The sequence below is a fragment of the Pelobates fuscus genome, chromosome 10, assembly GCF_036172605.1.
Source record: "Pelobates fuscus isolate aPelFus1 chromosome 10, aPelFus1.pri, whole genome shotgun sequence".
Classification (NCBI taxonomy): Eukaryota; Metazoa; Chordata; class Amphibia; order Anura; family Pelobatidae; genus Pelobates; species Pelobates fuscus.
The window spans coordinates 118,150,690-118,177,768 of record NC_086326.1 but is presented as its reverse complement, the minus strand read 5'-3'; positions in this window follow the sequence as shown (position 1 = coordinate 118,177,768).

Genomic DNA, 27,079 nt, shown 5'->3' with positions numbered 1-27,079 from the left:
CCACTCACTCACTGGTTTCACAATAGCGTGCATTTAAAAACCAAAAAACTTTTTTCACTGTTATAGATTGAATAGCAGTTAGTTGTCTTCAAGTGGGTGTGTAAGGCCTACCACGTGTACTCTGCCAACCTCTGCCAGTGCACAGTGCCACTCATATCTGGTGTCACAATAGCATGCATTTAAAAAAAAAAAACTTTTTTCACTGTAATAGTTTGAATAGCAGTTGGTTGTCTGCAAGCGTGTGTGTCAGGCTCGCAGCATATACTGTACCCACTTGCCCAGTGCCACCACTCACTCACTGGTTTCACAATAGCGTGCATTTAAAAACCAAAACACTTTTTTCACTGTAATAGATTGAATAGCAGTTAGTTGTCTCCAAGCGTCTGTGTGTCAGGCCTAAAACGTGTACTCTGCCAACCTTTGCCAGTGCACAGTGCTACTCATATCTGGTGTCACAATAGCGTGCATTTAAAAACCCAAAAACTTTTTTCACTGTTATAGATTGAATAGCAGTTAGTTGTCTTTAAGTGGGTGTCAGGCCTAGAGCGTCTACTCTGCCAACCTCTGCTAGTGCACATTGCCACTCTTATCTGGTGTCACAATAGCATGCATTTAAAAACCAAAAAACTATTTTGACTGTAACATAATAGCAGTCAGTGTCTTTCATAAGTGTGTGTCAGGCCTACAGCGTGTACTCTGCCAACCTCTGCCAGTGCCACTCTTATCTGGTGTCGCAATAGATTGCATTTAAAAACCAAAAAACTTTTTTCACTATTATAGATTGAAGAGCAGTTAGTTGTCTTCAAGCGGGTGTGTCAGGCCTACAGCGTCTACTCTGCCAACCTCTTCGAGTGCACATTGCCACTCTTATCTGGTGTCACAATAGCATGCATTTAAAAACCCCAAAACGTTTTTTGACTGTAATATAATAGCAGTCAGTGTCCTTCATAAGTGTGTGTCAGGCCTACAGCGTGTACTCTGCCAACCTCTGCCAGTGCACAGTGCCACACTTATCTGGTGTCGCAGTAGATTGCATTTAAAAACCCAAAAACTTTTTTCACTGTTATAGATTGAATAGCAGTTAGTTGTCTTCAAGCGGGTGTGTCAGGCCTACAGAGTCTACTCTGCCAACCTCTGCTAGTGCACATTGCCACTCTTATCTGGTGTCACAATAGCATGCATTTAAAAACCCAAAAACTTTTTTGACTGTAATATAATAGCAGTCAGTGTCCTTCATAAGTGTGTGTCAGGCATACAGCGTCTATTCTGCCAACCTTTGCCAGTGCACATTGCCACTCATATCTGGAGTCACAATAGCGTGCATTTAAAAACCCAAAAACTTTTTTCACTGTTATTGATTAAATAGCAGTTAGTTGTCTTCAAGCGGGTGTGTCAGGCCTACAGCATCTACTCTGCCAACCTCTGCCAGTGCACAGTGCTACTCATATCTGGTGTCACAATAGCGTGCATTTAAAAACCCCAAAACTTTTTTCACTGTTATAGATTGAATAGCAGTTAGTTGTCTTTAAGTGGGTGTCAGGCCTACAGCGTGTACTCTGCCAACCTCTGCCAGTGCACATTGCCACTCATATCTGGTGTCACAATAGCGTGCAATTAAAACCAAAAAACTTTTTTCACTGTTATAGATTGAATAGCAGTTAGTTGTCTCCAAGCGTCTGTGTGTCAGGCCTACAACGTGTACTCTGTCAACCTTTGCCAGTTCAAAGTGCCACTCTTATCTGGTGTCACAGTAGCGTGCATTTAAAAACAAAAAAACTTTTTTCACTGTAATAGATTGAATAGCAGTTAGTTGTCTGCAAGTGTGTGTGTCAGGCTTGCAGCATATACTGTGCCCACTTGCCCAGTGCCACCACTCACTCACTGGTTTCACAATAGCATGCATTTAAAACCAAAAAACTTTTTTTACTGTTATAGATTAAATAGCAGTTAGTTGTCTTCAAGCGGGTGTGTCAGGCCTACAGCGTCTACTCTGCCAACCTCTGCCAGTGCACAGTGCCACTCATATCTGGTGTCACAATAGCGTGCATTTAAAAACCCAAAACTTTTTTCACTGTTATAGATTGAATAGCAGTTAGTTGTCTTTAAGTGGGTGTCAGGCCTACAGCGTGTACTCTGCCAACCTCTGCCAGTGCACATTGCCACTCATATCTGGTGTCACAATAGCGTGCAATTAAAACAAAAAACTTTTTTCACTGTTATAGATTGAATAGCAGTTAGTTGTCTCCAAGCGTCTGTGTGTCAGGCCTACAACGTGTACTCTGTCAATCTTTGCCAGTTCAAAGTGCCACTCTTATCTGGTGTCACAGTAGCATGCATTTAAAAACCAAAAAACGTTTTTCACTGTAATAGATTGAATAGCAGTTAGTTTTCTGCAAGCGTGTGTGTCAGGCTCGCAGCGTATACTGTACCCACTTGCCCAGTGCCACCACTCACTCACTGGTTTCACAATTGCATGCATTTAAAAACCAAAAAACTTTTTTTCACTGTTATAGATTGAATAGCAGTTAGTTGTCTCCAAGCGTCTGTGTGTCAGGCCTAAAGCGTGTACTCTGCCAACCTTTGCCAGTTCACAGTACCACTCATATCTGGTGTCACAATAGCGTGCATTTAAAACCCAAAACCTTTTTTCACCGTTATAGATTGAATAGCAGTTAGTTGTCTCCAAGCGGGTGTGTGTCAGGCCTACAACGTGTACTCTGCCAACCTTTGCCAGATCAAAGTGCCACTCTTATCTGGTGTCACAATAGCGTGCATTTAAAAACCCAAAAACTTTTTTCACTGTTATAGATTGAATAGCAGTTAGTTATCTGCAAGCGTCTGTGTGTCAGGCCTACAACGTGTACTCTGCCAACCTTTGCCAGTGCACATTGCAACTCATATCTGGTGTCACAATAGCGTGCATTTAAAACCAAAAAACTTTTTTCACTGTTATAGATTGAATAGCAGTTAGTTGTCTCCAAGCGGGTGTGTCAGGCCTCCAGCATGTACTCTGCCAACCTCTGCCAGTGCACAGTGCCACTCATATCTGGTGTCCCAATAGCTTGCATTTAAAAACCCAAAAACTTTTTTCACTGTTATAGATTGAATAGCAGTTAGTTGTCTGCAAGCGTCTGTGTGTCAGGAAACAACGTGTACTCTGCCAACCTTTGCCAGTGCACATTGAAACTCATATCTGGTGTCACAATAGCGTGCATTTAAAACCAAAAAACTTTTTTCACTGTTATAGATTGAATAGCAGTTAGTTGTCTCCAAGCGGGTGTGTCAGGCCTCCAGCATGTACTCTGCTAACCTCTGCCAGTGCACAGTGCCACTCATATCTGGTGTCCCAATAGCTTGCATTTATAAACCAAAAAATGTTTTTCACTGTTATAGATTGAATAGCAGTTAGTTGTCTCCAAGCGGGTGTTTGTCAGGCCTACAACGTGTACTCTGCCAACCTTTGCCAGTGCACATTGCCACTCATATCTGGTGTCAAAATAGCGTGCATTTAAAAACCCAAAATTTTTTTCACTGTTATAGATTGAATAGCAGTTAGTTGTCTTCAAGCGGGTGTCAGGCTTACAGCGTGTACTCTGCCAACCTCTGCCAGTGCACATTGCCACTCTTATCTGGTGTCACAATAGCATGCATTTAAAAACCAAAAAACTTTTTTGACTGTAATATAATAGCAGTCGGTGTCCTTCATAAGTGTGTGTCAGGCCTACAGCGTCTACTCTGCCAACCTCTGCCAGTGCACAGTGCCATTCATATCTGGTGTCACAATAGCGTGCATTTAAAAAACCAAAAACTTTTTTCACTGTTATAGATTGAATAGCAGTTATTTGTCTTTAAGTGGGTGTCAGGCCTACAGCGTGTACGCTGCCAACCTCTGCCAGTGCACATTGCCACTCATATCTGGTGTCACAATAGCTTGCAATTAAAACCCAAAAACATTTTTCACTGTAATAGATTGAATAGCAGTTAGTTGTCTGCAAGTGTGTGTGTCAGGCTTGCAGCGTATACTGTGCCCACTTGCCCAGTGCCACCACTCACTCACTGGTTTCACAATAGCGTGCATTTAAAAACCCAAAAACTTTTTTCTCTGTTATAGATTGAAAAGCAGTTAGTTGTCTCCAAGCGTCTGTTTGTCAGGCCTACAACGTGTACTCTGCCAACCTTTGCCAGTTCAAAGTGCCAATCTTATCTGGTGTGACAATAGCGTGCATTTAAAAAAAACAACTTTTTCACTGTAATAGTTTGAATAGCAGTTGGTTGTCTGCAAGCGTGTGTGTCAGGCTCGCAGCGTATACTGTACCCACTTGCCCAGTGCCACCACTCACTCACTGGTTTCACAATAGCGTGCATTTAAAAACCAAAACATTTTTTTCACTGTAATAGATTGAATAGCAGTTAGTTGTCTCCAAGCGTCTGTGTGTCAGGCCTAAAATGTGTACTCTGCCAACCTTTGCCAGTTCACAGTGCTGCTCATATCTGGTGTCACAATAGCGTGCATTTAAAACCCAAAAACTTTTTTCACCGTTATAGATTGAATAGCAGTTAGTTGTCTCCAAGCAGGTGTGTGTCAGGCCTACAACGTGTACTCTGCTAACCTTTGCCAGATCAAAGTGCCACTCTTATCTGGTGTCACAATAGCGTGCATTTAAAAACGCAAAAACTTTTTTCACTGTTATTGATTGAATAGCAGTTAGTTGTCTGCAATCGTCTGTGTGTCAGGCCTTCAACGTGTAGTCTGCCAACCTTTGCCAGTGCACATTGCAACTCATATCTGGTTTCACAATAGCGTGCATTTAAAGCCAAAAAACTTTTTTCACTGTTATAGATTTAATAGCAGTTAGTTGTCTCCAAGCGTCTGTGTGTCAGGCCTACAACGTCTACTCTGCCAACCTCTGCCAGTGCACAGTGCCACTCATATCTGGTGTCACAATAGCGTGCATTTAAAAAAAAAACTTTTTTCACTGTAATAGATTGAATAGCAGTTAGTTGTCTGCAAGCGTGTGTGTCAGGCTCGCAGCGTATACTGTACCCACTTGCCCAGTTCCACCACTCACTCACTGGTTTCACAATAGCGTGCATTTAAAAACCCAAAAACTTTTTTCACTGTTATAGATTGAATAGCAGTTTGTTGTCTTTAAGTGGGTGTCAGGCCTACAGCATGTACTCTGCCAACCTCTGCCAGTGGACATTGCCACTCTTATCTGGTGTCACAATAGCGTGCAATTAAAACCCAAAAACTTTTTTCACTGTTATAGATTGATGAGCAGTTAGTTGTCTCCAAGCGTCTGTGTGTCAGGCCTACAACGTGTATTCTGTCAACCTTTGCCAGTTCAAAGTGCCACTCTTATCTGGTGTCACAGTAGCGTGCATTTAAAAACCCAAAACCTTTTTTCACTGTAATAGATTGAATAGCAGTTAGTTGTCTGCAAGTGTGTGTGTCAGGCTTGCAGCGTATATTGTGCCCACTTGCCCAGTGCCACCACTCACTCACTGGTTTCACAATAGCGTGCATTTAAAAACCCAAAAACTTTTTTCTCTGTTATAGATTGAATAGCAGTTAGTTGTCTCCAAGCGTGTGTGTGTCAGGCCTACAACGTGTACTCTGCCAACCTTTGCCAGTTCAAAGTGCCAATCTTATCTGGTGTCACAATAGCGTGCATTTAAAAAAAAAACTTTTTTCACTGTAATAGATTGAATAGCAGATAGTTGTCTGCAAGCGTGTGTGTCAGGCTCGCAGCGTATACTGTACCCACTTGCCCATTGCCACCACTCACTCACTGGTTTCACAATAGCGTGCATTTAAAAACCAAAACACTTTTTTCACTGTTATAGATTGAATAGCAGTTAGTTGTCTCCAAGCGTCTGTGTGTCAGGCCTAAAACGTGTACTCTGCCAACATTTGCCAGTTCACAGTGCCACTCATATCTGGTGTCACAATAGCGTGCATTTAAAACCCAAAAACAGTTAGTTGTCTCCAAGCGGGTGTGTGTCAGGCCTACAATGTGTACTCTGCCAACCTTTGCCAGATCAAAGTGCCACTCTTATCTGGTGTCACAATAGCGTGCATTTAAAAACCCAAAAACTTTTTTCACTGTTATTGATTGAATAGCAGTTAGTTGTCTGCAAGCGTCTGTGTGTCAGGCCTACAACGTGTACTCTGCCAACCTTTGCCAGTGCACATTGCAACTCATATCTGGTGTCACAATAGCGTGCATTTAAAACCAAAAAACTTTTTTCCGTGTTATAGATTGAATAGCAGTTAGTTGTCTCCAAGCGTCTGTGTGTCAGGCCTACAACGTGTACTCTGCCAACCTCTGCCAGTGCACAGTGCCACTCATATCTGGTGTCACAATAGCGTGCATTTAAAAAAAAAAACTTTTTTCACTGTAATAGATTGATTAGCAGTTAGTTGTCTGCAAGCTTGTGTGTCAGGCTCGCAGCGTACACTGTACCCACTCGCCCAGTGCCACCACTCACTCACTGGTTTCACAATAGCGTGCATTTAAAAACCAAAAAACTTTTTTCACTGTTATAGATTGAATAGCAGTTAGTTGTCTTCAAGTGGGTGTGTAAGGCCTACCACGTGTACTCTGCCAACCTCTGCCAGTGCACAGTGCCACTCATATCTGGTGTCACAATAGCGTGCATTTAAAAAAAAAAAACTTTTTTCACTGTAATAGTTTGAATAGCAGTTGGTTGTCTGCAAGCGTGTGTGTCAGGCTCGCAGCATATACTGTACCCACTTGCCCAGTGCCACCACTCACTCACTGGTTTCACAATAGCGTGCATTTAAAAACCAAAACACTTTTTTCACTGTAATAGATTGAATAGCAGTTAGTTGTCTCCAAGCGTCTGTGTGTCAGGCCTAAAACGTGTACTCTGCCAACCTTTGCCAGTTCACAGTGCTGCTCATATCTGGTGTCACAATAGCGTGCATTTAAAACCCAAAAACTTTTTTCACTGTTATAGATTGAATAGCAGTTAGTTGTCTTCAAGTGGGTGTGTAAGGCCTACAGCGTCTACTCTGCCAACCTCTGCTAGTGCACAGTGCCACTCATATCTGGTGTCACAATAGATTGCATTTAAAAACCCAAAAACCTTTTTCACTGTTATAGATTGAATAGAAGTTAGTTGTCTTTAAGCGGGTGTCAGGCCTACAGCGTGCACTCTGCCAACCTCTGCCAGTGCACATTGCCACTCATATCTGGTGTCACAATAGCGTGCATTTAAAAACCCAAATTTATAAAAATGTATGTTAAAATTGTATGCTATAATTGGGTTACCTCTCAGGCTAAGGGGAGGTAATCTGTGGGAGGTAACCATTGTGTGATTGGGTAATGTTTAATTGGATGTGGGCGTCTCCCTTGCAGGGGAGAATTGCATAAAAGCAGAGTTCTTCTTGACCCTCAATACGTAGCCTTGTCTCGTTATTGGAGGGAACTGCTATATCACACTCTTTTTTCCTGTTACGCTCTCCTTGGAGGAGAGGTCTTTCCTACACGGTCCTGAATGCTGGAGGTTCATTCAGGGTGGAAGGAAGACGGCGCGGCTCCAGTTAAGCTACGGTGGTTGTGGAGTCTGCGGTGGTTGTGGTGTCGTCTGCAGTGTGTGGTGTCCTCAGGAAGCTCTAGGAGCATCCGTCAACGGAAGGCGTCCATTACACTCCCTAATTCCCACGGTATTAGGGAGTTATCTACCAAAAGGCTGAAAGACCTAAATTGGTCTTTCAGACAAATTTACTAATACTAAGTAAAAATGACTTAGTATTAGTAAATTTTGCCCCTACTCACTATACCGCGAGAAGGGGCATGTCTAGTAAACAGTGAGCAGCCTGTGGCTGCTCAGTGTTTTAAAAAAAAAAAATAGCCCCCCATCGGCGGGTGGGGGCTCCTCTGATGAAACATCACTCTTAAAAAAGGTCTCAAGTTTGCTCCCACATCCCAAAATTCGGATTTCAATATCTGCATAGACCTACATAAATTTATACGGAAGATCTCAATCAAAAAATTCTTCATGGAAAAAAACAGGATACAACAGGAGGCGGATCAGGATTACACACATACTGAACTACATCCTACCTCCACCTTCTACCCACAACATATGAAGAATGACTCCATTAGAGTATTTGAGAAAATGGTTGAGAAGGACTTTAGAAATAAATTACTAAGAAGATCACGAAAGACAATTTAACTAGAAAAGAAAGGAATGCCCTTAAACAACTCATGAGATCTGAGGATATCACAATAAAAGCAGCAGACAAAGGGGGCGGACTAGTCGTCTTGAACACCAGTGACTATATAGAAGAAAATCAGAGACTATTGGGAGATACCAGCACCTACCTGCAATTGAAAGGTGATCCTACTACCCAATATCAAGATGAACTCAAGGAAATATTGAATTTCGGAAAAGAGAGAGGGATCTTGAATGAAAGGGAATATAAATACCTATATGTCCAGCACCCAAGGATACCGATATTTTACCATCTACCAAAGATACATAAAAGACTGGTGAAACCCCCTGGAAGGCCAATTGTATCGGGAATTGGATCCCTTACTGCAAATCTTTCTGAATATGTTGATCAATACCTACAGCGTCTACTCTCCTGTTTAAAATCCTACCTCAGAGACGCTACTCAAATTTTAAACATTTTATCTGGGTTTAAGTGGGAAAAGGAGATGATTTTAGTTACTGCCGACGTTACCTCTCTTTACACAATAATTGAACACCTCCAAGGATGTGAGGTGACCCAGTTTTCTCTATCAAAGTATTCAGAATTGAAAAATGACCTTATCGATTTTCTCATCCAGTGTATTATTTTTATCCTTACACACAACTACTTCTGGTGTGACGATTTCTTTTATTTACAGATTGAAGGTATTGCCATGGGACACGATTTGCGCCAAGTTACGCTAATCTATTTATGGGCAAATGGGAAGAGGAATTCATATGGACCCATTGCCCATTTGGCGCAAATCTGTCCCTATGGCAGAGATACATCGATGATTGCTTTTTTATATGGAAGGGAGATCTTGAATCTCTTGAGCATTTTAAGTTATATCTTAACAATAATCCCTATCATTTGAATTTTACTTTTAACCACTCCAAGGAACACATCGAGTTTTTAGACCTGGATATCTACATCGAAGAGGGACAAATCAACATCAAGACTTTTAAGAAAAACGTTGACTGTAATAGTTTTATTCCTTTTAATAGCCATCATAAATCTACATGGTTAAGGAACATACCCCAAAATCAGTTTAGGAGGGTAAGACGCAATTGTTCGAACTATGAGGTGTGTAAGTCACAAATGGAAGAAATGAAACAGAGATTTCTGAATAAAGGGTATCATTTAACACTATTGGAAAAATCTATGGATATAACATTAACTACTCCAAGAGAAGACACTTTATGTAAGAAACCAAGTACTGCAGAATCGTTCAACTCAGCACCCACTTTTATTACCAAGTACAATCATCAATCTCATATGATACAGAAGATATTGAGAAAACACTGGGGGATCCTCAAGAACGATGCAACATTATCAAAACTTCTAGACAATCAACCTCAGATCATCTTCACCAGGGCATCTAACCTACAACTTATGCTAGCACCTACCATTAAAACTGTGAATGCCAACTCGGATCAAGATACATCTCATGGTTTCACTAGATGCAAGAAATGTTTAGCATGTAGGAACAATCCATCTTTAGAAGACTCCATTACCAAATTCAAATCCTTCACCACTCAAGAAGAATATGACATCAAGACTAATATGGACTGTACCACGTCGGGAGTCATATATCTAATAACATGTCCATGCTCCCAACAGTATGTTGGACGTACAAAAAGATCACTTAAAATACGCATCGCAGAACATATCAGAAATATTAAGAAGGGACTCCTAACACATAATCTCTCCAAGCACTTTAAAGAAACTCATGGGGGAGACCCCACAGGACTCAAATTTATGTCTATTGAGAAAGTAAAGATAAATTGGAGAGGAGGAAGTATCGATGAGGTTTTAGACCAAACAGAAGTCAAATGGATTTTTAAGTTAGAGGCTTTAGTCCCTAAAGGACTAAATTTAGATTTTGAGGTAAATGCCTTTTTATAAAAAAAACATTTTTTAAAGAATTTCTTTTTTTTTCACATCCTCTTCATTTATTAGTGCACTATATTTCAGATTAGCACATATTCTGCACATAAGCAGCATTTTAAAAAGAAATATTCCCTTCACATCACTCATATAATATAACAATATATGAATTAATTTGAATACTAATTTCTCTTCTGCTTTATTTCAGAATGGACGAAATTAATTATGTACACCTAACCTCTTTGTACTATCATTCTGTTATTCTGATATATTCTTTATCCATTACTCTCCCCTGGCTTCTGCACATATTTATTTATTTTCTCCCTACATAGATGTTTTCTCTATTTTATACATCTGTGATTCCTTTATTGTGGTCCTATATTGTGAGCCATTTACTTAATGGATCAACTAACCCTGAAGATTTTTTCATTTAATCTATTTATCGATTGATTTATTTATGAATATATTTTTTAATTGATATCCAGCATTAGACAAGCCATTCCTCTATGAAGTATCTCATGGAATGTGTTTATGTATTCCCTATCATTGTTTTATCTACCCCCTATAATCATGTGGAGATTGTTTTATATTACTGTTTTCAACATCGTTTTTATTTCATCTTGTTTATTTAATTCCGTTTGTAATGCATTCTTATACATGTCATTTATGTATCAAAAGTATAATTGTATTATTGGTAATTAAGGCAATATGTATATAAATGAACACTGAAGCAATGGACAGCATTATGTCTCTGATGAAGTAGGGCTTATCCCCTACGAAACACGTTAGACAGACGTCCATAGACGCATACAGGATCAGACACAGCTACCAGCAGTCACAACAGCAGCCTATCTTTGAACGCAGGACCCGTTTGGAAACTACCACAACCGGAGCGGTCTGCTCTGCACGTCCTCTGAAGTGAGGCTCCAGTTCGGTACGTGCTTGCAGATGAACGCTGTCCTCACCGGCAGCCAGAATACGGATTATTTCAATCTATATCCATCCGAACTTATCCGAAGGTCCTTGCAATCAATTTGTGGCACTATAGTCTGGGAATGCATCTCTGATTTATTCTCTACCTGTATTTTTAATATTTTTAATATTTTTAACATATGGAATAAACTGGTACTTTTTTTTACAATCACATCCAGTTTTCTGCTTCAGTCCATTAGCGATATACAATAATATTATTGCCTAGTCTGCAGTTTCTTGTACTGCAGCACTTACTGTAGAGTTACTTTCCAGCTTTACTGATACAAAGTATATGATTTAAGAAAGTATCATCCACCCTCATTGATTGAGGACTCAGTCACTTATTCCTCGCATTTTTTGCCACATATCCAGTTAAGAATTAGAGACTCAAATTACTCTCATCCTATTTGAGTCTCTTCTTTATTGTTTTTATTTTATTATTATTAATATTTTTTGGTATAGATTCTCTTTTCTATATCTATTTGCAGTTGAGTCTACTCTGTATTTCTATACTATGTTCTCATGATTTAAAGAGATATCGCACCTATTAGCCATTTAAAGGTACAGCATCTCCTGGTTTGTTTTGCTCTAGCCATCAGTCACTTAGCTAGCTCCTGGAGTCTACACTTGTTCAGAGTGTTTTTTATTTAGTCATTCTTTTTCATAGGTTTTTAGTGATCCCTATGTGTTCCATTAACTGAGCAGCCTAGTGCTAGTCTATCTCCCTCTCTCCTGTGTGGTACATTAGGTACACCAGAACTATCTCCTTCTGTTTTGGTATTGTCCGATAGAGCGGTACCGGAAAGTGACCGAGCATTGGTCATCAAATTGGTTAATCCATAACCAGCTCTTGAAATACAGGAGTTCTGGACAAGTGCTTGTTGGCAGTGGAATGGATCTCTAAAAACTCTTGAAAATAAGATCGGGACAAGACATCAGCTTCAGTTTTAGCCACTCCTGGGGTGTATTCACATATAAGGTAAAACTGCAACTTTCGGTAAGCCAAGTCAATTTTCAGAGCAACCGGATGGTGGTCAAAGAAGAAGAGCGCCCTTCATTGATTATCTTGCATGCCACCAAGTTGCCATCAAGTTGTTGGAGAAACATTTGACTGCCTTGCCGGACCAAAGATGACCCCTATCGTGTTAGGTTACAGGTGAGATGTCAGTCATAGAGTTTCACATTCGCTGACGGTACTCACCTTTCCCAGGGCATCCGCAATGCACTGGAGGTCAGTCTGCAGCGGTTATAGTATATACAAACAACTGGTGAGTGGGGGTTCAAGTGCGGATATGTGCAGGCAGCCTCTGAATATAGGGTCACTCCCAACCCTCTAAATCACAGAAAAGAGAAAAATAAAAGGAACCAGGATGCCACAATCACTACAGTATATTTATAATTACCAGCTGGAATGTGGAAATCTCATAAAAAGAGAAAAAACATAAAAATGACACCGTAATAAACATAAAATGTATATAGAGTATCAAACACACTCACATAGAGAAGTGGCACATAATATTAAATTAAGGCAAAAGTCCCACCGTGTCCTATAGGTGCAGTTCAGTCCACGATGGAAATTGTTCTATAGGCCCAAAGGTCAGAACTCCACTGTTGCTGCTTGACTTCTGGACTCATTCTTTCACCTCGCCTTACTGCTGCTCGGCGCATTTCGTTTCAGGAGACTTCCTCAGGAGCTTGCTATGGTTATAGCGCCTGTGGCTTCTGCACTCCAGTCTGCATCTTGTGTACCTCGTTTCAAAGCAAGGAAACACAGAGTGATTGCTCCAGCATTCCAAGATGCCAGCCACTGCATGAGGAAACTGGTCTGCAGGTTAGAGGCTGGAGGAGGTGTGGCTGAGGGGCTGAGCCAGGACAATGATGCATCCAAGGTGGTGCTGAGTCCCACAGTCAGCCACATTGATCTCAGGTAACCCCTCCTACAGATGAGACCAGGTTATGTGATTGAGACACTCCTTTAGAAGCAGAGCACACCCTTCAGTTTGTGCTTCGTTGTTTTGTTGCCTGCCTCAAGAATCCTAGCGTTTGTTTCCTTGTGTTTCCTACCCTTACTGGTTTCCTGACTTTGCCTGCTCTCTGAATTTAGCTGATTACCACCTGCCCTGACCTCTGGACCGTCTGACTCTGATTTCTGTCTGACCCTTCTTCGGATACCTTTGCGTTGGATTTTTTTTGTTATTTTTATTAAAGCCCCCATGCCATCACTGAATTAACAGAATCCTGTTCTCAACCTGAGGATCTCTGTAGATCGTTCTTGTAAAGGAGAGCTGTTACTGCACCTGAGTTCCAGCACTGAACATGACACCAGTGATTTGTTACAATGAGGGAATGAAAATGGAGATGCATTGAGGAGGAAACTATTCCATATGTATAGGTCGGATCTGGCCAGGGGGATCGAGGATTAGAGGTGCTGTCATCAGGCAGCAGGCAGAGAAGCCTGGAGATGAAGAATCTACCCTGCAAGTGCACTTTTAATAATAAATGTGTTTGTACATTCCATCTGCACTATATTTCTTTTATGTTTATTCCATGTCTATGAAGATCCATATTCAAGACTGAAGCACCAGTACCTCCATATAGGGGGGCACATTTAACCCCACCCTCACCACAGTTTGACCCCGCCCCTGCTGCATGTTAAGCCCTGCCCCCGACACAATTTTTTTTTATAATCCCTGGTGGATAATTCATTATTTTCCACCAAGGATTATTAAAAAACAAACACATTTCCCTTGATACAGTCCATACACACACACACAGACTGCTGAGTCCTTACACACACAGAGAGACAGACTGCTGACCATACACACACACACACACACAGACACACAGACTGCTGAGTCCATACATACAAGCACACTGCTGAGTCCATACACACACACACAGACTGCTGAGTCCATACACACACACACAGACTGCTGAGTCCATACACACACACACAGACTGCTGAGTCCATACACACACACACACACAGACTGCTAAGTCCATACACACACAGACTGCTGAGTCCATACACACACACACAGACTGCTGAGCCCACACACACACAGACTGCTGAGTCCATACACACACACACACTCACACACACACACACAGACAGCCGAGCAGTGGCGGATCCAGAACCAATTCTCGGGAGTGGCACTGGTGGTGGGCTAGAGCGGGGTAAAAAGATACAGATACACACAGACACTCACAGATACACACTGACACTCACAGATACACACACTGACACACTGACACTCACAGATACACTCACAGATACAGATATACACAGACACACACACATACACACTGACACTCACAGATACAGATACACACAGACACACACACACATCCACACAGACATTCACAGATACACACAGATGTACACATACCTAAACATACACACTGGCACACACACAATTTGCAGCTTCCATAATGTTAACCACCCACCCTGCCCCTTCCATACCTTTTGGTTGCAGGGAGGTGACTTTTTGGGGCTGGCTCTCCTCCTTCCTCCTTCTCTCTCAGCTGCCTGCATCCTGGGTGTTCTCAGCCCGCGCGGTCTGTAAGCTGGGAGGAAGTAACAGTCACTTCCTCCCAGCACTCCCTGCAACTTTAAAGGGGCCCGGTCTGCCAAAGGGCTGCAGCACCCAACCGAGCCCCTAATGAGGTAGGTCCACAGATGGCAGCTGCACTATTTTCGGGGGGGAGGGGCACGTTGCTGGCATTTGGGGGGGCCCAAGGGGGGGCACAGCATGATGTAGGGGGGGCCATGGCCCCCTCTGGCCCCCCCTAGCGACGCCACTGGCACCATTCAGTAGGTTTTCTGGTTTGTTTTAGCATATAGTGGGGGTATTTTGTATAGTTTTCTTAATATTGGAATCCAAACTTAAAGATTGCAGTTTATTGCTAAGACTTCTATGTGCAACAGTGTCAAAAGCCTTACTTGGTAAGTAATGTCTACTGCACCACCCTGATTTATTATTGTAGCTACCCAATCAAAAAAATCAATAAGATTAGTTTGGCATTATCTCCCTGAAGTAAACCCATGTTGTCTCTGATCTCTGAATCTATGGGATTTTAGATGTTCAACAATCCTATCCTTTAACATGGTTTCTATTACTTTCCCTGCAACTGAAGTATGGCTTACTGGCCTAAAGTTGCCTAAATCCTGCTACTACCTTTATTGTGAATGGGCACAACATTCGCAAACTTCTAATCTTCTGGGACTACTCCTATTAACAATGCACAGAACTAGCTTGCTAGCTAGTGCCGGCACCCCATGACAAGTGAGGCCCTGCTAGTTGCCAAGTAGCATTGAGAGGCTCTATCTATGATTTGGCTCGAGGGGGTTTGTGGCCACTTTGCAAAATGGCAGGGTGATGGCCTCTCTGTGACAATTAAAGTACCATAAAAACATGTGGCAGTGGCATGTGAGACCCTACAACGTGTACTCTGCCAACCTTTGCCAGATCAAAGTGACACTCTTATCTGGTGTCACAATAGCGTGCATTTAAAAACCCAAAAACTTTTTTCACTGTTATAGATTGAATAGCAGTTAGTTGTCTGCAACCGTCTGTGTGTCAGGCCTACAACTTGTACTCTGCCAACCTTTGCCAGTGCACATTGCAACTCATATCTGGTGTCACAATAGCGTGCATTTAAAACCAAAAAAACAGTTTTCACTGTTATAGATTGAATAGCAGTTAGTTGTCTCCAAGCGGGTGTGTCAGGCATACAGCGTGTACTCTGCCAACCTTTGCCAGTGCACATTGCCACTCATATCTGGTGTCACAATAGCGTGCATTTAAAACCCCAAAACTTTTTTGCCCGTAATAGATTGAATAGCAGTTAGTTTTCTGCAAGCGTCTGTGTGTCAGGCCTACAGCGTGTACTCTGCCAACCTTTGCCAGTTCAAAGTGCCACTCATATCTGGTGTCACAATAGCTTGCATTTAAACAATATATATTTTTTTTCACTGTAATAGATTGAATAGCAGTTAGTTTTCTGCAAGCGTCTGTGTGTCAGGCCTACAGCGTGTACTCTGCCAACCTTTGCCAGTTCAAAGTGCCACTCTTATCTGGTGTCAAAATAGCGTGCATTTAAAAACCCAAAAACTTTTTTCACTGTTATAGATTGAATAGCAGTTAGTTGTCTCCAAGCGGGTGTGTCAGGTCTACAGCGTGTACTCTGCCAACCTTTGCCAGTGCACATTGCCACTCATATCTGGTGTCACAATAGCGTGCATTTAAAACCTAAAAACTTTTTTCACTGTAATAGATTGAATAGCAGTTAGTTTTCTGCAAGAGTCTGTGTGTCAGGCCTATAGCGTGTACTCTGCCAACCTTTGCCAGTTTTAAGTGCCACTCATATCTGGTGTCACAATAGCTTGCATTTAAAAAAAAAAATCACTGTAATAGATTGAATAGCAGTTAGTTTTCTACAAGCGTCTGTGTGTCAGACATACAGCGTGTACTCTGCCAATCTTTGCCAGTTCAAAGTGCCACTCATATCTGGTGTCACAATAGCTTGCATTTAAAAAAAAATATTTTTTTTTTCACTGTAATAGATTGAATAGCAGTTAGTTTTCTGCAAGCGTCTGTGTGTCAGGCCTACAGTGTGTACTCTGCCAATCTTTGCCAGTTCAAAGTGCCACTCATATCTGGTGTCACAATAGCTTGCATTTAAAATATATATATATTTTTTCACTGTAATAGATTGAATAGCAGTTAGTTTTCTGCAAGCGTCTGTGTGTCAGGCCTACAGTGTGTACTCTGCCAATCTTTGCCAGTTCAAAGCCATAGCCTGCCAGCCAGGAAGCCACAGCCAGCAAGCCAACAGCCTGCCAGCCGCAGCCAGCAAGCCAACAGCCTGCCAGCCGCAGCCAGCAAGCCCACAGCCTGCCAGCTGCAGCCAGCAAGCCCACAGCCTGTCAGCCGCAGCCAGCAAGCCCACAGCCTGCCGGCAGTAGCCAGCAAGCCCACAGCCTGCCAGCAAGCCCACAGCCTGCCAGCCGCAGCCAGTAAGCCCACAGCCTTCCAGCAAGCCCACAGACTGCCACCCAGCAACAGTAATTAAGGTAAGAGGCCTAGGTATCAGCTTGGCCTAGGTATCAGCGAGCTATGTTGTGTTGCTATATTGTGAATAGGAACCAGAGTGTTGGAGAGACCCCCCTCCAGGCCCCATTAGACTCCATTGTAGTCTCTAATGGGACCTGGAGGAAATTCTTTCTAACACACTCTCTAAAGGACACTGAGATAGCCTCTGCTAGAATGTTCCCCCCCTTCATGGCCCATTAGCCCTCAATTGTAGTCTCTACTGGGGCCTGGAGGCGACTGTTTCCAGCAGGGACACTGAGTTGGCCTCTGTTAGAAAGACCCACTTCCAAGCCTATGAAACTCCATTGTAGTCTCTAATAGGGCCTGGAGGGGATTCTTTCTAACACACTCTCTAAAGGACACTGAGATAGCCTCTGCTAGAAAGACCCCCCTCCATGGCCCATTAGCCCTCAATTGTAGTCTCTACTGGGGCCTCGAAGGGATTATTGCACTTTTGTTCCTTGTGTCAAAAGATTGTGTAGGGTGTGGCTGGAGGCGGTGCATGGAGGCGGGGCATGGGTGGCGCTTGCTGCGGAGTATGGGTGGGGCCTGTAAGGGGGCCCTTGAGATTTATTTTGCCCGGGGGCCCTGAGGGTTCTCAGTCTGCCCCTGTCTGTCACTATGTATGCCTGTGTGTATGTCTCAGTATGTGTGTGTCAGTATGTATGCCTGTATGCGTGTATGTCTGTTTCAGTATGTGTGTCTGTTTGTGTGTCCTTTTGTATCAGTGTGTGCGTTTGTGTCTGTGTGTGGACCCAGTGGGTGGTATTTGGAGGCGGGCCCCAGGGGCCCCAGACCCTGAGCTGAATTAGGGGCCCATGTATGGTGGCAGCCCTGTTGGGAGTAAATGGGGGTAGAGCAGATGGGGCTAGTGCTCCAGTAGGAGCGGATGGAGGGCTGAGCAGGCACAGATACAACATCACCAGATACATCACTAGCAGTAGACACTGTATCTAGTGATGATGTATCTGAGCACCTGGCAGGGTCAAAATCAGGGTCAAAGTCTGACATAGACGTGTCAGACTCTAGCGCAAGGGTGGCATATGACTGCTCAGCGCTGGTTGACTTCCGTGATCCATGTACATGATCACAATCACTTTACTTAGTGACCTGTCACAAAAAAAAAAATCAACCTCTGAAAAAATTAACAGACGGGGGGCGGAGCCTGGCTGTGGAACTGTTCAGACGCGTGCAGCATGAGCTCCCGTCTAATTCCTTAATACAATCGAAATTAACCCGACTCTTAAGCATCCAAATCCCCCAAAATTGCACCACCCACGTTGGGGATGCAAGGGAGATCGCACCGACCCTACTCACAAAATTCTGAGTTACCAGGAACGCGGGTTGCATCACTGGGGCCTACTGCAGCACCAACCAGCCTGTTTTACGACCTAAGTGGAAGCGAGGGCGCGGGTGAGGCGGCCGATCACCCAGCCTGGAGCACCAAGGAAGCAGACTCTATTGCTACGGAGGAACACCCACGAGCCTTACTCTCCCCCCCCCTGCCGGTGAGGGATATCCCGGCACCAGCAACTAACCCCTGGCAAGCTGAAACACCGCATAACCCAGCCGTTCCAAGGCCCAACTCTGCCACTGAACTAAAGATGGCGGCGGAAGCACCTACGAAGGCGACACGAGGCCTGCACGCCACACTAGAGGAACGGCTAGATAAGCTGTTCAACAATTTCTGGCGGATGCTACAGGTCAGAGGGGCTCAGTCTCACAGGGAGCAGGGGAGAAAGAATACACCTCCTGACCCTCATATCCCACCAGCAAACAAGCAGCGATGCAAGTCCAGGGCCCCCGGCAACGTGCAACAGTGGTGGCGGACGACCAACTCACCAGACACCAGCTCACACCCCAAATGGCCCAAAGCCCGCCCCAAGCACCCAAGGCGGAGGGGAAAGACCCTGAGACACGGTCCACGAACACACCTGCAGAAACCTCCTCCAAAGGCGGAGCACACCATCTTTCCAGCTCCCGCTCGTGGACGCGAGACCGACCGGAGTGGTGAAAATGTACACACTCCTGGAAAGACCCGGCGGGACGAGCAACTGAGACCGTTAACCCCTGCAGCATCGGTAGTCACGGCGACTAACAGTTCAGAAGCAGTTCGAAACCAAAGAGGACACCAGGATACCAGATGGGAACACCACTCACCTACCTCACCAGAGTAGGCATCTACTACGACAGGCTACCGAGCCAGCAACAGGAACCAGCGGCGCTCCACTCTGCTGTGCCCCAGCGAGACCCTCACGCACCTCCAATATCTTTCCCTGCGCTGGGTATAGGCTAAAAGTGGACCCACACGGCAAGAACCACGGAGGTACTCGCTCAAAGCCTCTGCTACAATGGACGCTAGATTTGTCAGATTGCAGCCCTCTAAACAGAGACTCATTACCAACGCAGAATTGTACAGAAATGTTCACTGTTTGACCACTCTTACATAGCTAGCAATCTCACAGTATGCCTTACACACCTGTATATTGCTGTACCGCACACACCATTCATGCCATCACATAGCCTGTCAGTTAACCACTTATACTGCAGGGGGTCCCGTGGGGCTTCACTAGTAACATATGAGTCTTACCCTAGACCTGAATTACACTCTACTCCTCTTAGGGAGTTCATGTTTATTTTCGAAGCATCTGTTTCACTAAAGATTACACAATCTTCCACCACACCGCATCTAGGGGCATTAACTACTCACAGTAAGCATGTATACTACACCTTATACTTATCTAATTATAGTCCTGTCAAGCCACATAGGAAGCGGAGGTTTATTTGTACCGCCCACTCAGATGACTGTATGACAAGCCTAGTCAGTTAACTATTTTCTCACCTACTCTGTCCATTCATCCATCGGACGACTACTACACATCTACTGACATAAGCAATGGATAGGTCGATTTTGTTTGTCTCATTTACAATTATCATCTGTAATAACTCAGATCTTACGTTTAGATCGAAAGTTAAGCTTGTTTTAATATACTTTTTTTTTTTTAAAAAAAAAGTGCAGAATACCCATATGTCATGACACAATGTATGTTGCTGCCGTCATGGCACCACACGCATGTAAGTTACATCGATGAGCAATAAAAATAAAGAATTTAAAAAATTAACAGACAGCAAAATAAGTGCTGCTGTGCAAGAGCATGTGATCTGTATAGTGATCACTGGCAGGACAGGGGTTAATCGTTCTGAAAAGAGCTTTTGGGTCTCAAAAAAGAAAAAAAGATCACAAAAAATTAACCCCTAACAAAAAAAAAACAAGGCACAAACAGCAGAAACGTGCTGCTGTGCAAGAGCCAGTGATTATAGTGATCACTGGCAAGACAGGGGTTAATGGCTCTGAAAAGAGCCTTTGGGTCTCAAGATTTTACAAATCCCTACCTATAAATACCTAAATCTCTCTAGCTAAACCACAGATCTCTCTCCCTTTCTCACTAAAACACAAGTGAAGAGAGGGAGGCAGATCCACACTAATCAGAGAAATGGGGAACACGCTTGGGATAAAATTGCTAATGGGGAAAGCTGTGATTGGACGACCCCAGCCTGCCCCTTATGATGCGGCATGCTACGGACGCCCCCAGAAGCCCCATGATTCACTGCCTTTAGAAAAAGGGGGGTGGGGAGTTAATATTGATCATTTTATTTATTTTTATATATATTATTATATATGCACTGAGGGCTGGCACCACCACCTCACCACATTTCCTTGTTTCTTCCACTCATACCACTTTTCCCATCTTGGAAGGGGTTTGGCAAAACAAGGAAATAGTCCTCTACTCGTAACAGGGATTAAACTGAAAATAATAGTCTTACACTACCTGATCATACAGTTGGTCCCCCCCCCCCCCCTGCTCTGTGTCAATGTGTATCAGGGTCTCTGAGGACAGGTGTCAATCCATATGTCAAGGTGTCAATATGTCATATGTCAGGTGTCAATCAATATCCGTTGTGATTTAGGAATGTTAGGTGATTTATGCCCTTTATGGATTAAAACCAGACTCTGCATCAACTGTGTAATTTTCCATGGGAGTTTTGCCATGGATCACCCTCCGGCATGCCACAGTCCAGGTGTTAGTCCCCTTGAAACAACTTTTCCATCACTATTGTGGCCAGAAAGAGTCCCTGTGTGTTTTAAAATTCGCCTGCCCATTGAAGTCTATGGCGGTTCGCATTTGCGGAAGTTCGCGTTCGCCGTTCGCGAACCGAAAATGTTGTGTTTGCAACATCAATACAGAAGACCATGGGGCGAATATTGAAACACACAAATCCGAATTAGAAACAGCAAATGTACCGCCAATGTGCAGAAATTACAAAAGAATGAATGTAAACAAATTAGCCAGCAAGTGGAAATCGGTGAAGTAATGTAAAGTGCCAAATGGGCACAAACGAATGCATACTGTCCGAGATATTGTGGATTAAAATTAAAAATGTATACTGTAACGTATGTGACTCCATCTTGTAACAGAAGGTAAAAGATGCACAGACATATTTATTTTTTTTCTTACTCCATTCACTGCATGACCAAACTGATCGGAATGTGGCTAATGCAAACAGTGATTATAGATAAGGCATATGACACTTAGAACTAAGTTTTGGAAACCAAAGTATTTGGAACAAGGGGAGTTGAGAGCCCAGCCAAGAGATACATATCTATATATACTAACCATATAATTATGTTTAATTATATACAAATAGTATCTGCAATAATAATTTTAATACATTCGTAGAGAGAACCTAATGAATACATTTCATTATTATTAAAACTAATATTAGCTGAATGTGTGCAAAAGACATGTATATATTATGCGTTGTCACATATAATAGTACAGACATACTTAGCTCATACAATAAGACAGTGTGAGAAAACCAGACCAATTAGAGTCAAGAAGAGATACTCCCTACCAGTAATTTATTTTACATTTCAAATTCAATGGGACTTCAATAAGACCCCATTGCAAGAGTGAGTTGAACCAAAGTCAAGATGCTTTAAAAATAAACTTTATGGCACAAAAAGGAGACTGGTGGTCTACCAAAAAGGACCACTATTCCCTTGAAGTATGACATTCATTAATGATGGATTGCCCATAAAGATAAGACATTTTTGACATAATTTGCATCATGAAATTAAATTAACCCTTTAGATAAAGTGGTAGTTGGAATATGTAATGAAAATGTATTGTGATGCAACAACACAATCTACTGATGAATGTCTATAGGATTATCATTAGAAGAAGGTACACCCACCTATTCCCATTGGTCACTTTAAATTGGTGACGTAAAGAAATTCAAGATAAGCAATTCTTTAAAGAAATTGGGGTTTCAGGAGATCATCAAAGCATCATTAGATCAGACCAGCCCAAGGAATACCACTCTAACACTCTGTCTATTCAACTAATTTCTGGGACTTAGTTAAACTTCTTTGCTAACCAGAACTATTCTATATTTCTACTCAATTTCTCTACTCCAAACACTTTTACTTATATATCCAAATACATCTATTGATAAGGGCACCTTTTTACACATATGGTGGTACTGCCAAACAATATATACTTATTGTAAAGTTATAATTACATTAATTGATTATATGACAGGAAATAAATGAACAATGGTGTAACGGAACCGCTGGCACCCCAACCGGGTATCTTCCGCTGACGGATGCTCCTAGTGCTTTCGAGGACTCCAAGCACTCTGCCTGACACCATAACCACTGCAGACCCCACGAACCGCCGCAGCTTGGTTGGGGTATCGCCGTCTCCACCCACTCTGGACCCAAGACCAGGGTCCAGCTTCCAGTAGGTGGACCTCCAGAGAGCAGGAACACGAACAAGCTCTTAGCAGAGCTTAGTGATTATACCCTGGGGAGTATAGTGATTATAGCAATCCCCAGAGTGTAGTGCTCCAATCCCCCAAACATGAGCCGAAACTTCATGAAGGTACAAGATGATCTGCACTTTTTTTTTTTATAAATGCTTTATTTTGTGTGTGCAAGAAATAACAAAGCATCAAACAATGCCACAACAGTATCAATAAGTGCGTGAGTTATTCAAATGCTTACATATGTGGTTTCGAGTAGACTGCACGTTTCAGAAAATTATTATGCATGACAGAATTATACATTACATTGCCGTCATTTCAACATGTAGTACCAATGTATCCAAGTAAGGTTAGTAAGTGTTCGAGTTAGACTATGCAGTGGGGGTACTTTCAGAATGCTAAGGCAACATTGTTGCTTTAAAGTTTCAATATAACATTAGGTGGTATGAATTGGGGTACATAAAGATGAGCTCGGGAGGAGCTTGGTTATTGCATGTGTCGCGTATCGGACATGTGTTGTCAAATCAGTTTACCAAGCTTTACATTTTAATACAGTTGTAGTCATTATCTAGGGGTGGGGGTGGGGTACAAAAATAGAGAAGGTGGGGGGTAGGGTACACTATCACATACATTTTCTTTTGTTGTTGTGCTGTGTCGTTCACGGTCTGTTTGTGTCGTGGTGTCAGGTGGGGCCCCTGGGTTCATGGACCGTGGTCGGTGTGACTCTGTCCTTTTAGGGTCTCCCATGTGTGCGTATATTTGTGCTGGCTGTTCTGTGTTGTCCTGGGTTGTGGGTTGGTTCCATTTGTCCTGTGGTGTCACGGTTCCCTTGTGTGGTGTTTGCGGGTCTGCCTGTCCTAAGGCTACGTGGACCTTTGATTGGGTTCCCTTGTTTTGGGATTGTTATAGTGTGTCCCGGTTTGGGGGGATTGAGTAGTCTCCGTTGGTTTAATGCGTGTGTCAGTCCTTAAGCCTCCCGATGTCTCCTCATGCTTCCGGGTTTGACAGAGCTTAGCCACACCCCCATTGACGCGGTCTGCTATTTAATGCGACCGCACCAGCTGATAGACGCTGGATTATTGAAACGCGTACCGCACCTAATTCACCGGCTCACATACCTCGCTGAGACGACCACATGCTACTGGACCGGACTGGAGGAATATTCAAGTCCCCAACATCTCTCCTCTTCACCGACAAGTGCCTGCACTCTCTGCAACCATTCACTGAAGCAACCGCCTCAGAGGAGAGCTGGGGACACAATCCCTCTACTTCTAGAAGCTAAGTAACTTACAGTCTCTGAGATAAGAGCTAACAATGCTAAAGCTTTATTTCAACTTACTAAAGTCTGCTATCAAGTTGTCCAGCAAGGCTGCTACAGCTTTCCTCAAATCAAGTATTATTCAAGTTCAGCTGTACCTGTCTTGCTACAGAAAGTCTTTATTTCAACTTACTAAAGTTTGCTATCAAGTTGTCCAGCAAGCCTGCTACAGCATCCCTCAATACAAGTACTATTTAAGTTCTGCTGCACCAGTCTTGCTACTGATAATTCCAATGTATACGATCTCTTATAATTTGAACTGTTAACAAGAATCACGGACTCTAATTAATTCTGAACCTTGTCATTGCTAACTGAAGCAAACCGTTTATTATTTAAAGAAACAGTACCTGTAATTCTGGAACTGAAGTCTCAGTTCCATCTAAGTGTCTTAATAAAATATCAAAGTCCAAAGAAATCTGCAGTTGTGTTCCACATCATTTACTGTGAACGTGACAGCGTGTTGTTTGTCTGTGTTGTGGCGGGCTTGTGTCCATTCGGGTCCTTTGGGTTGTGCCTGTGTGGTTGTGGTTCGGGGGAGTTGGGTTAGGTTATGTGTTTTTGTGGCGCCTTTTGGAGGTCTATGGTAGGGTGCCCGTAGAGCTTCTCTATGTGTGGTGTGTCCGTGTATGTTTTAGGTGGGGAGTGGGAATTCATAGAACCATGGGTCCCATATTCTATGGAAGTGTGTGGTCGTGTCATGGATCAGAGCGGACATTTAATCTATTTTGATTGTCTCTTTTATCTTGCGGTGGACCGTGTCGAGTGATGGGGTGTCGGGGCTACCCCATTTTTCAGCTATGGCTCTTCTTGTGGCCAGTGCGATTTTAACTATTAACTTGTTTTGACCCCTGGGTGTGTTTGTTAGTGGTTTGGATAGGAGCCACGTCCACGGGTCTAGTGGTATGTTTGTGTGGAGGATCTTCGTTGCCATGGAGCGCAGATATTTGGCCTTTTTGAGTTGGGGATTGTATGCATTGTTTTTCAAAGGGTGTGAGTGCTTTGGTGCCTGCTTGTTGAATTGCCGGTGTTTCGAGGAAGCTTTTGATCTGGATGTGGCGGAACATGTCGAAGGTACGGTATGGCGTAATTTGTGGGAGTTCTGCGAACGGTATTGGTTGTTGGTGTAACGGACCGTTTTGCTTACAAGAGGATAAAACCCAGTTTAGGCGATAATCCCCTTTTCCATAGACCAGCAGCTACTATAAGCACCAACTTCCCGAACTCCCAAACTGCACGAATTCACCAACTTTCGAACAGCAGACACACGAACCCTGGAAGCAGCCGAACAGGAAAAGCAATACGAACAGCTTACACTCCTGGCAGTCGGCATACAGTCCCCTTTCCCCCCAAGAAAGAGACACACTCCAGCTTCAGGGTTAAACAGCAACAACAGACTGGCTCATCCAGCCTGGCTTTTATTTCCAACTCACACATACAGGCCACACCCAGGGGGAGGCATAAAAGAACCAATGACACAGAGGTTACCTCCCACACATCCCCTCCCCTTAGTGTGACACATAATCCCATTATGCATACAGTTTAAAATATACTTTTACACAACTTTCATAACTTTGAAACCATACATCACATCCACATAAAAACCACATATTCAGACTCAGCATACTTTAAACATAAACACTCTCAAAAATCATACCAATCCCTTCAGTAAATAAAAAGTTACACGGAAGTCCTTTTATGACCGACCGCAAGCACCTTTTCTTGCCCAAAATAGTTCCATGGATTTGGGCTGTGCGGTCGGTCCCTTCCTGGTATAAAAACGACTAAGTCCCGTTCGAAGTGTGTTCGGTACTTCGACTTTAGTCGAAGTGTCGAAGTGCAGTCGATGGTACGGGTCGGCGGTGTTCGAGTTAAAATGGCCGCCGCCACGTGGTCCTTTGTCCGATGCCGGTCACTTCGACGACTTCGACACCTTCGGTAACTTCGACACTTCGGCAACTTCGGCTGCATCCGAAGTGCCCTCTAGTAAGTGCCAATCCTTCTCCCATAGTCATTACATGGGCGAACACTGTTCTTAAAGGGCCCAATCTCTCAGGGCCATAATTGCTGGGCAGGAGGCTAGCAACCAGGCTTCTCCAGTTCACAGTGGCGAAGTTGGTTTCGCCACAAATCTCCCTTTTACCAATTAGACTAACAGGGTACCTGACCTCCTGCCGGTCAGTGCCCTGGTTAGTCCAGCAACCCACCCACAAAACAGAAACAACAGAGCAGCCCACCCATAATAAACGTTTACTACACCTGGGGGAGGGAGAATCTTGTCCCGGTTCAGGTGCCTCACCACGGCTGTGTGGGGGACTGGTAGGCTGCCTTGGTGGGTTGCTGAGTGGGCAGAGACCAGCGGTATTCTGTCCCGGTGCCAGCACTACCACGGGAGTAGTCTGGTTGGAGCCTGGTTGCTGGAGACTGACTGTCTCCCCTTTGGATACACCGCTCTGTGGTTGGGGGACAGGACCGACCGTCCCTACCCCTTGTGCTGTAAGTGCAGAGACTACGGTCCCATCTGCACAGATGTGGGGCTTAACATCTCCCCTTGGTGGGTTAGGCTGCCGCTGGAGAGAGGGTGTCACAAGCTCCTCTCTCTGGACGGTAAACTGCTGCTGGGGAGAGGGGTTAGCAGGCTCCTCTCCCTGCCACTCTCTCTGCTGGTGGAAAGGGGGACTGGCTGTCTCCCCTTTCATTCTCTTGTCCAGCTGCTGGGGTGCGAGACTGACTGTCTCTGCTCCCTGCAGGACACACTGC